Source organism: Ammospiza caudacuta, chromosome 4 (assembly GCF_027887145.1).
Source record: "Ammospiza caudacuta isolate bAmmCau1 chromosome 4, bAmmCau1.pri, whole genome shotgun sequence".
Classification (NCBI taxonomy): domain Eukaryota; kingdom Metazoa; phylum Chordata; class Aves; order Passeriformes; family Passerellidae; genus Ammospiza; species Ammospiza caudacuta.
The window spans coordinates 57621855-57633453 of record NC_080596.1 but is presented as its reverse complement, the minus strand read 5'-3'; positions in this window follow the sequence as shown (position 1 = coordinate 57633453).

Here is an 11599-nt window from a genome sequence, read left to right as displayed (position 1 = left end):
GAATGGGTTCTCTCTCTTAAAGGACAAGAAAATTAATTTAGATTGGACTTCAGTGCACTCAGCTCCATTGTTGTTCAGTGTAAATATACTTTCTCATTGTTCAGGTTAACTGCATCTTTTGGTGTAATTCTGCTGTAAAAGATGGAAATAAGGTCAGATCTAGTTTAGCTGGCAGTATTCCTATTTAGGTGAACCATGAACCTGTGCTGTGCAACTTAATAATTAATTATCAAAAAAAAGCAAAGCTTTTCAATGCTCTTCATATGAAATGACTGCTTCATCTTTTATTATCATTGAGTTTTTTATTTAAAGATATGTAAAGTGAAAAACAGGAACCCTTGGAGAAGGGAAATCTGAGTTAACATGTCAGTTCCCACTTCCATCTTCAGTTCTTCCCCAGACAAATAAGCTCCCTACTCTCCGGCAGAGCTTTACTCTGCTGAAATCAGTCACTGAGATGACTTTATCTTTACTAATGCAGCACTTCAGGGCAACATCTCAGATCCTGAAATATATTTTAATAAGTGTAAAAGCATGTTTTACTAATTTTCATTTTTAATGTGATAACAGCTTAGTAATGAAAAAGGAAGAAGAGAAGTGGAAGTAGAGTGTCGTGAATACCTGGGTCTTGTCTGGTGAAACATATTTTGTAAGACAAAAAAATAGTGGTTTTGTAGGAAGCTTTGTTTCCTTGTTCTAATTTTAGCTTAAGCTACTGTAGTGGTAGACATTAATCATCATTCTGGAAACAGTAGTTTTTGCAAATGAAGATTTTAAAAAATATTCATAGAATTAGCAGTTAGATTTTTTTTTTTATTGGTGGTTTCTTTCAATATCTTCATGTTAATCTTATTGCAAGTCAAAATATCTTCGAAATGGTCCTTCATCTCATGTTTTATTAGCTCTTACATGATTCTACAAGACTTAAAATACTTCTAAACCTCAGCTTGGGTGACTGACAATTTCTCTACTGGTGTATTTGTTAAACTTGTTAAAATTCTACTATGAAGTAAAAAGTTTTGGTTTAAATTCCACCTCAAACTCTACCCAGTTCCCCTTAACTTCATCAGAAGTTGCATGTGTCCAAGTGCTGAGATTGGTGTTGAAACCAGACCATGGTTACCCTTCAGAGCTCGTTCCTGCACCAAGCAGCAGAGGCTTATATTATTAGTCTCTAATCTTGTGACTGCCCTAAACTAAACTACTGAAAACTAAAAAGAGTACTACTACTACTAAACTAAAAAGAGTAAATCATTACCTTGATGTTGCTTAAGAGTAATTCTATTACAACACATCACATAATTGTTTGTTTCTCCTAGACCAAGCTGGAGCTCTGAAGAGACTTTGGTTCAATGCGTGAGGACTGCAGGACAGTTATTTCCTCAAGTGGAGCATCTCTTATCTCAGACTGCTGTGGTATGGCTGACTACTGGCTTTGCTTTTCATGAAGTGTAATGTCTCCTAAACCTTTTACACAGACCTGTGGTCACACTGTTTTCACCAAGCACGTGTGCTGAAGCCAGCTTCTGGTATTTCCTTATACTAATAAAACTGTACACCTTAGACCCCTAAACTCATGTAAGAACTCCCCATCTTTTCTTCTATTCTGATTTGTACCTATTCCTGGAAGGATTAGCTTTTTTTTTCCTATTTTTTTTCCTGACAATGATGTAAAGAGAAATTTAGCACAAAGAAACCTGGACTATGAGCCTACAGGTCCTACTGGCAGATGAAAAGCTTATAATTAGCTAATTCAAAACTGATTTGTACGTTTAACTAATCAAAATAAGGTACTTTGAACTATGTTTGGGTGAAAAAGTGACCTGACTGGAACAACTGCTGAGCATCTGCAGCTGTTAATTTCCATTAATCAGCCAGGCTTAAACATTCAAGCTTTCCACTGTAATTTTTCAGTCAGTTAATCAGACTCCACTGTGGTGCCAGGTAGGCATGTTTCCAAAGCACTGTGCATTTTAAGTGAGTAAAGTGGGATTTGTTTATACAGGCTTTGTACGTGTTGTGCGGGGAAAACCAATTTCTGCCGTCCAAGTGGGTGTACCACATACAGGAGCATGGGACAATTATTCCTCTGCAATCTCTGCTTGGTGTCTAGGAAAGAATCCTTACCTTCAGTATGTAACTGGAGACTTGGACTAGGTGAATATACTTATCAGAATGCTGACCAGAAAGGCTTTTCTGAGAAGAAAAAACACCCATTGCAGGAGGGGCACACAAGTCTTGCTACAGGATTTGTAGTTTTCTTCCTCCTAAAGACCTGGAAATAGAAAACCACCTTGAAAAAATAAAATGAGGTTATATACAACAGAGTTGTTTGGGCTCTCCTAAACCCAGGATGACAAATAATATGATGATGCATAGTCTGGCACAAATGTATTCCACTCCCACCATCCATAAGCTTGTGTGGTATTCTTACTCAGGAGTAAATTAAGCATGGCAAACTGCTGGGATTATGCTGGATAAATACTTGCTGTGTGACTGCACTGGGGAAGCATGGGAAATCTGGAAGGGAAAGAGGAATATTTTAAATGTACTCTTCATGTTTAAACTAGGAGAACAGAGTTGGATAGCCAAACTATTCTCTAGCCACATAGAGGAAATTGCTGTATTTGTGGGAAGCTGTTATGGGAAGAACTCACAGTGAAATTCTTTTTTCCTTCGATACTCAAAGCCTTAGTGAGTCATCTGTCTCCTGTCTTCTTCCCCCCCCCCCCCCCCCAAAAAAGAAAAAAGGAAAGGAAAAAGCCCTTATTTCTGTCCCTTGGCAAGTGGCACAGCTGTTGTGAAGAAGGTTTTAGTTCAGAATGCCACTGACTCAAGTGCCTGAAGAGGCCAAATGAAGCCTCGTCAAAGGGATGTGTGGATGTGTTGAATCTCACATCTTTTGCTTTGAGGTGCAGATAAGCTTTCTCACAATGATGGAAACAACACTGATAAGGTGGCATACCATGTTTGCAAATGTACACATTGCTAGATGATCCCAAAGTGATTAAATCTGGAAGCTGTCTCTCATATTGGCATGGTGCCTGCTGTGCCTGTGCTGCCAGGCTGTTTCTCCATGGCTGCATGATATCCCCATTCCTTCAATGGTCCTAGTTGTGTTTGGTGGCTCCTCTGCTTCCTTCACTGGTTCCTAGAGGAATGAGAGGACTGCCAGGAGCAGAAGGATGTGGCGGTGGGAGAGAAAGGTGTCAGTGCTGCTGCACTTGCACTCGCGGATTTGGCTCCCCAGCAGAATTGGGTTCGCAGGTGGCAAGGGCTTAGTGACAAGTCTGTTAATTACTAAAGGTGTACTGATTGCTGTTCTAATGGGCTACAAGAGTGTCATGGTATTTAATAATTACTGGGTAGTAGGAAGCTCTCTGCTGGGCAATTGAGCTGAGAGATGAGTCTCCTCCTCTCCTGGGTTGGAGGTGTTGTTCCAAGGAATGTGTCAATCAGTTGATTGACAGGTTTTGCTTATTGGGAGGAAGACAAGCAGAAGGGATTTGCAGCAGTGTCTTTGCTGTGAAATCTAGCAAACACAAGTCTTTTTGGTTGAAACTCTTAGTTTGGCAACTTTACACAACTCCCTTCCTTCCTGGAGCGTTCTCTTCCATTTTAGATAGCAGGAAATGTATTAATTAGATGCTTCTAATTAATCCTTGTTTCTGTGCCTGCACCATTTCTATCTTTCTAGTGAACATACTGAGTAATTTGCCTGCCACGTGTTATTCATACTCTGTAATTTTTACAGCCCTTAGGAGATGAAGCCTTAGCAGAATTTTGCTCTAAATGTGCTTGCTGGTCTGTGCTAATTGAGGTGGTGTGTGGAAGAAACACACCTGGCACATGAATCAGGAGTTTGAAGTGTCATTCTTAGAGAAACAGAAGTTGTCAGGAACCTGTCTCCCCACAGTCCTTAGTAGCATTGGGCAGACTTCCTTTTCCTTAGTTTCTTATTGCTGGAATTTTAGGGTTTTGAGCAACTCGGAGGCAAAGACCAAATATAAACTTGGCCTGATAGTCAGGCTTTAGTCCACATAAAAAGCTACTATAAACCTGATGTGATCCTAATATTCCTGTGTTAGGAGGATAAACTGTATCACTATTTGCTATTTAGCCCTAGTGCCCTATGGTCTGATGAGTTTATGTTGCACATTTCAGCAAAATGGTCTAGAAAAAGAGGGAGGTTGTATTAGAATGAAAGGCTTGATGATAGTGTTCTGTAGAACAGTCAAAATGTCAAATGAATGGGGAGTCTTGGGGAATAGATTCCTTGTGATCTCTAACGGAACAATTTAATCTCCAGCAAAGTGGAATGAAAAATAATGAAGAAAAACAATACAGCATTCCAAAGAGGCAAAGAAAGTGAGGTTTAAAATTCCAAGGTATACAATAGGTAGGAAGAATCTTCAACAATTCTCTTGTCCTTGCTGACTAAAGGATTGATTTTCCACATTCAGTTAAACTATAACTAGTGCAGGCTTTGCACTTGATTTTACCCTGCCAGCTGCTGGTTCTTGGGTAGACTGCTCAGGAGAGGAAGTGGCACTGGAGCAATGGCTCTGACCCACAATGATTTTGTCATTATATCAATCTTTGTTAATCTGTGATGATGCCAAATTTAGAAAATTTTCATAAAATTCTGTAGACAAATTTTTTTCAAGTATGTAATGGGATAATTGTAGTTTGAAGTGTTGGGGTTGTTAGATTTTGATCTGTTGGAGATGTCAGAAATTCGAAATTAGCTCTGTTGTGTCTTGGAAATGTATTTCATTGATATAGTGTCTTCCTAATTAAAAATAAGTGACTGGAATGCATGAAAGATTGTCACATGAGTTCTGGAAGAAGAGGAGGCTTTTTGAGCAGAGAGTCCAAAAACACTCTGTCCAGAAAGTTTGGACACTTTTAATGCTTTTTGGTACACCTCCAAAGCTGAGAGCTCTTTTTATGGCTGTAGAGATAAACAATTAACAAAGTGCAGCTGCACTTTGATAGAGTTATTATGTGCAGGTTTTTAGAGGATGTTAAGTGGATCAATCTGTATGATTTTATACACTAAATAAAATACCATAAATAGCATTAAATATTTTTAAATGTGCAGAAAGGGTGTTTTCCTCCTGTAAAGTTCAGCTTTTGTAGATCTTTTATTTTGCAGTAACAGTAATGCCCACAGCTGAATCAATCATCTGTGATGTTGTTTGGCTTGGGTCTAGATGAACTCTTCTGTTTACTATACAAAGATGTCAGGTTTGATTACTTAGGTTGGCACAGGACCAATCCCACTGACCTAAATTTCTGAATTTCCTTTGTGCAAGGGAAATCCACTCTTCATTGTGGACAAGAAGTGATTTGTATTTAGAATGCCTTAAGAATATCTGGAATGTGTATAGCAGGAAGAGATTCTGTAAACTGCAAAAGCTTTTGCTGGAAATGTTATATGCTCCATATAAATTCTGTGTAGGACCAAAACCTGGAAATGAAAGAATGCTATACAGACCCCCTGGACATGATGACCTGAGAGCTCCAGGCAGTGCATAAATGTAAGATTTTGGGGGTTGTGAAGGAGCCCTTCTGTCATAACCAGGTCATCTCTGTAAAGAGTCTGGCTGCACTGTTTTGAGAGAGCTTTTCCAGGAAACTATAAAAGAGAATGGTGCACAAAAGCAATGTATTCTTTGTAGCTCATCCTGCCAAGAATAGGACTGCTGACATTCATAACACATGCCATTCCTTTAAGAACTGTAGATATATTTATTTCTATATATGTGTGTGTGTGTCTTTTCAGTCTGTAATAAAGAAAAGTTAGTTTCAGTGGTGAAAAGTCAGTGAGGCCAGGGATCAGACAAATGACCTTTGGACCATCTTTGTGACCATGAGAATGGAAAGAATGGGCAGTGCTGTAAGATGCTTGAGAAAGAGAAATTACTTATTTCTAAATTCTGTGATAGGATAGGTTAATGTGATGCCCAGAAGCATCTTCAAATTAAAAAAGTAGAGGCAATATTCTAATTAGACTGTAGAGTGGATGTCAAAGATTCCAGGCTCCTGCTAGATTCAAACTTTGTCTGTAATAATTTTTAAAAGTGTTGATGGAAAGGAAATTGAACTGTCTTTTAAAATGTGATCCCATTTACAAACTCTTTTTTTAGCTCCCTTAATGGGTCAATAGGAATGGCTGTATGGAGTCAGATCCAAGGAGAGCTTGCAGATGAGTGTAAGAACTTGGCACAGATAGAGAATATTCTTCTAGCCTAAGAATTTGCACCTCAGGGGCTTATTGGAGTAATTTTGAAGTGCCAGAGACTGAGGTCTTGGAATCTGAGATGGATTTCTGTATTTCCAGTTTTTCAATCACTGTGTGAGATTGTGAGATGTGTTACAGTGCTTTATTTTTCTTTTCCTTTGTTTTCCTTCTTTGAAATATTAACAATTTCCAATCTAGGAAAGGTTGTGATTCACATGTGCAGTACCATTGCATCCATTCCCATTATATGCAGTGTTCTCAAGTCCTCTCTCCAGAATGAAGAAATTGTACTCTTACAAACACCTTTATAAGGTTTGTGTCTTGACATACAGAACAGGTTTGAAAAGGAGCTGATTTGAGAAGAGCTACATGACATCAAGATCAGATGCAAGTAAGAATCTAGAATTTGGGTTTTAGATCCTTGCCTTTGGGCTATCTTACTGTCAGGGTTTCATTATTTTCATAATATTATGCTGGGGGTTTGTACCTATTTAGAAGCCTTGCTGCAAACTTGTGGCACCATGGCAGTAATATGTCTGATTAGGCAAACTAGTTTGTGGTGTAAAATATCACTGTTGTTCTTCATGTCTTATGAAATACTGCATATCAATGTCTTCTGTGCTTGAAAATAGCCCTGAGTGAGCTCACATTTGAGTGCAGTTCTACAACTCTGGAGATTTGAGTCAATCTCAGGCTAATCCTTGCTGTTGGAGTTCATTTAAACAAGCTTTAGGGGGAATGAATTTCTTTCTTTTTAGTCATCCTTCTGAAGGAAGTAGTGATTTCCATAAAGAAATTATAATAGAAAAGGTCGTTGTCCAAATTGTCTTGTAAAAGTAGCTCATTGGATGAGATTATACATTTTTATGGTTATTTTATGTGATATGAATTGACTGTTCCCTCTCATGTCCTCCAGGTTAAAATTGGTTTTGTACTGTTGTCTTTCTGGAGTAGCTTTACAGTGTACCTTTGTTTCAATTTTAAAATCTTCACTTAAAATCCCAACTAGACATGATGTTTATAATTTAATTAATCTGTTGTAGAAAGTAAGCATGAGCTTACAGAGTTTCTTCTTTCTGGTGCTTGTAAAAAAAAAAAACCAAAGGTAATAAGTGACGAAATACACGGTAGCCTTAAACTCTGGTTATTGTAAACCGTGTCCTTACCAGTTTCAGTCCTTTGATCCAGTGTTTTGTGTCAGTGGTAAGATACTTATGCTTTACCACATCCTCTGAAGAAGTTCATATTGGCATTTAAAACAAAGAATCCATGTTTCTGGTGCACCTACTTACCTGCATGAGGCTTGGAGCACAAGGAGCTTCAAAGCTGCTGGAGGTGGGGACAGTCCATTAGTAACACAACCCAGCTGGACCTTCTCATTCTATAAATCACACTTGCATGGTTATTAGCTTATTTGGATATTCTGGTTCGTAGTCAGAGTTTCCAACTCTGAGAACAGCAGACTGTGAGATGCTTCACTGCATAATTATTTAAAACCTGGCACCACCTACTCTGTTGTACAGCAGTATGGTACAGAGAGTCTTTGCAGTTACTGTGTCTTTAAGTTGGATCCAAAGTCTCTATACAGCAAAACAAAAATAGAAAAATCTTTGTTTTGGTTTGTTTTGTTTTTTCAGGGTCTAGCAGAAGTTGAGCTTCCTCTTTGGTGCTGGCTGCAGCCATTTGCTTGAAGAGGTATATTTGCTTAACTATAAGGTTCCTGCAGCCACCAGGAGAGGGAAACACAGGCTTGAAGGACTCACAGATGACATGAACAAATGCTTCCTCTAAACCAGGCCTTGCTGCATTTGTTTAGGATTCAGTTAGTAGCTTGTTATTGGGGTCAGTGTTTTTATGAATTTACTCACTGCATTTTTTGTTGATAGACACTCAAAAGGGCGTTATAAGCTCTATGTAGTTTTGTTGGTTTTAATATCCAAGTGCAGGAATGTTTTAAAATTGCTTATGTTCAGTAATTTTATTGTTGATTTGCATCAACAATACTCTTATTAGCTGTAGTAGTCTTGGGTCTCAGTTACATTAGTCTTGTATAAGCGCAGTATACAATGAACTCATGGATGTTGTATATCTTGCCAAAATGCCTTAGTATCAGAAAAAATTAAATCTCTTTTCTTCTTTTTTTTTCCTTTTGGACACTTGATGTACTTTAAATCAATATAAGTAAGATTCTAGGAAAGCAGAAAAAATATTTCCTAACAACAGACTTAACTTAATATGGCAAGATATCTGCTGGTTAATTGTACCTGTCGGAAGTGCTTTAAAATCACTACTAAATATTTGACCCCTTCCTATGCATTTCTAAAAGCCTTTAGTTAGATGTTGCTTTTACTAAAGTTCAGTGGTTCACCAGCTAAAATGCTTAAAACTGTTTTGACATCTAGACAGAAATTATTTTAGCATCCAACAGTTCTTCCTAATTTATCAGTTTTGAGTATCTTAGTGATAGAATTGTGTGCAGTTAATCACAAACCAGCCTAGCAGTAAAATTGTTGGAACTGAAAATTTCTGCCAAGGAAATGTCTTGTGGAAATTCCCACTTTCAGTATCTATGTGTCTTTGGGGAAACTCCCTTTGCAGCTGTCTTCAGGAATAGGATCTTAACAATCACATTTGTTCTTCTGTTAGTTAGATAATTTTTTTAACCTATGCTCTATTTTAAATTGTTCTACAAGCACTGCTGAAAGAGCAGTTAATCACAGCCACAGTGGCATTTACAGTCTTTTGTCTGAGGACCTTGTATATAAATAGCAGTTAAAAGGAACAAAGAATGTGTTCATCTATTTTCAATAGTAAGTGGAAATGGAGTGTTGGTAATGTATTGAAATTTATATAAAAAATAAGCAAAAGGCAGCAAATTATCTTTGGGAGTGCCTTCCACTGTAAGTGTTGTTTATACCAAATGTTATCAGTGTGATCTGACTGGCACACACTTGACCCAGTTAACTCCCTGGGGTTTTGAGGGGCCTTTGGATTCAGTAGAAATCTGTGAAACTTGAAAAGCTACGCATAACAAAATTGCCAACATCTAAAATTATGCTGGAACAGCTGCACTGATCTTAATTCAATCCTTATTTCATAGAACCATTTAGGGTGGAGAAGACCTCTAAGATCATTGAGTCTTAACTTTCAGTCTAGCACCAACATCTGTTCACCACTAAACCATGTCCCAGGTGCCACATCCACATTCCTTAAACACCTCCAGGTATGGTGACTCCACCACTTCCCTGGGTATCCCATTCCAATGCTTGACAACCCTTTCTGTGAAGAATATTTTCCAGATATCCAACCTAACTCTCCCCTGGCCCAACTTGGGGCTGTTTCCTCCCATCCTGTTCCTTGGTACCTGGGAGAGGAGACCAACCCTCACCTGGCTGTGACCTCCTGGAAGGGAATGGAGCCAGTGAGGTCTCCTGAGCCTCCTTTTCTGCAGGCTGAGCAACCCCAGCTCCCTCAGCGGCTCCCCACAGGACTGGTGCTCCAGACCCTTCCCCAGCTCCATTGCCCTTCTCTGGACACACTCCAGCCCCCCACTGTCTTTCTGGAAGTGAGGAGCCCATTCATATAAAGTCTTGCATTATTTTTCAAGGCTGGCTGGTGTAAGCGAATCTGTTAAATAATGATGTTCTTATATTGAGAGATTGCAGATGGTTCTTGTCTTCCAGCTGCTGAATCTAACTTGCTTTTTTGGAAGGTATCCATAAGCAGCAAGTACTTTGTGGCTGTACTTTGATTTGTGGACATTTGAGCAATATATGACATTAACTGTATCCCAAAATCAAAATGATGCTATCATCTTCTAGGATGTGTGCCAAACTGTTTGATGAAACAATCATGAAAAGTTACAACTTTGTTTTAAAATTGATATGCTCATTCTCTGAGATATGGCTTTTCATTGCAGACTGGTGCTGGCTGGCATTTTTTTAACGTTCCAAGCCAACAATATGTGTGTAGATGTTCACAACCTAAGAGCTGCTGGGGTGGGTATAAGTAGAAACTTGGAAGCTTTTAAGTGTTCACTGGATATATATTCTATTGAATATATATTATCAATACTTCAGTTACCTATTTTAAGTATATGTAACAAATAAGTAAAAATATTATTAGGACTTCATGTCCTCTGAAGTAAGCTGAAGGAAGGGATGATGGTGGAAATTTAAAGTATAGGAGTTCTTTTGACAGTGAAAGAGGATTTTTGGAAGTTGTGGCCTCATGCCTTCTCCTTGTTGCTGACTTATCTTTATTAAAAAAAGATAATAATGCAGTTCACCCAGCAGAAGCAATTCTGATGGATGGTTGTTTGTATTTTCACAAGATTGCCTTACTTAATCAATGAAGGATTCAGTAATTTACACTTGCTCTTCTATAATCTGCAGTTGTGAAGCTATTTCCACTGCCATCTAGAAACTTGAGACTAAACTAGTTTGGTAGAATTAATAAAATAATAAAACTTCTAATAATCTACTCCTGACTCAAACTTAGGGCACATTCTGTTCATCCCTTACTTTCTTAATGCCTTATTATACTGTGGACCTCTGTAGAAATAATGTATGAAACCTTACATTATTCTGAGTGGAACTTAACCACTGAGCTGACTTGCTGCAGTTGACAGAAAGTGTTTTTCATGCTATTTTAATATTTTTAGTACTTTGTTGATTTTTTGTGCCTTGCCTGTTGCTGTGCTTTTCTTGTGCTGCTTTTATTTGCAGTCCATTCTTGCAGTTTCCTGTAAATTTGTCAGCAAGAGGAAGTGCTCCTGCTGCAGACAGAGCTCAGCCCTGTGGTGAGACCCTGTGGTGAGTTTACCACAGTGAGGACAGCGTTCTGCCAGCTGTGTGTGCCCCCACATCCCATTAACTAATGACTGCTAGGATTGCTTTGGGCTGCCAGCAAGAGCTACTCCTGACAATGCCAGGGAAGACTGGCTGATTTCCTCAGCAGCCCTGCTGGAGTGAAATCCAAGTGTTGGTTTCAGATGCTTTGGTTCTTCCTTTAAGGCTGAGTGATAACTTATAAAAAAAACGGAATATCTCTTTTGGAGTGAAATTCTTCCCTAGGATAGCTTGCTGCAAGGCTGCTTCTCATCACTGATTTCATGGGGACAAATGAAGATTAATCTGAAAACCTTATACCAAAGGTCCATGCATAATAGAATTTTGCTTTGTGAAGGAGGATATATTTAAAACTCTTTCACTTCCCTGGCAGAATGGCAATCAAATCCATAAAGTTTTCATGTCTTTTCAGATTCCTTATTTGCAATTTTGAAGTACAGGCCTTCTGGTGAATGTTTGGTCCAGAAAGCTAAACTGAATCTAAACCTTGTTGTTGTTCCTT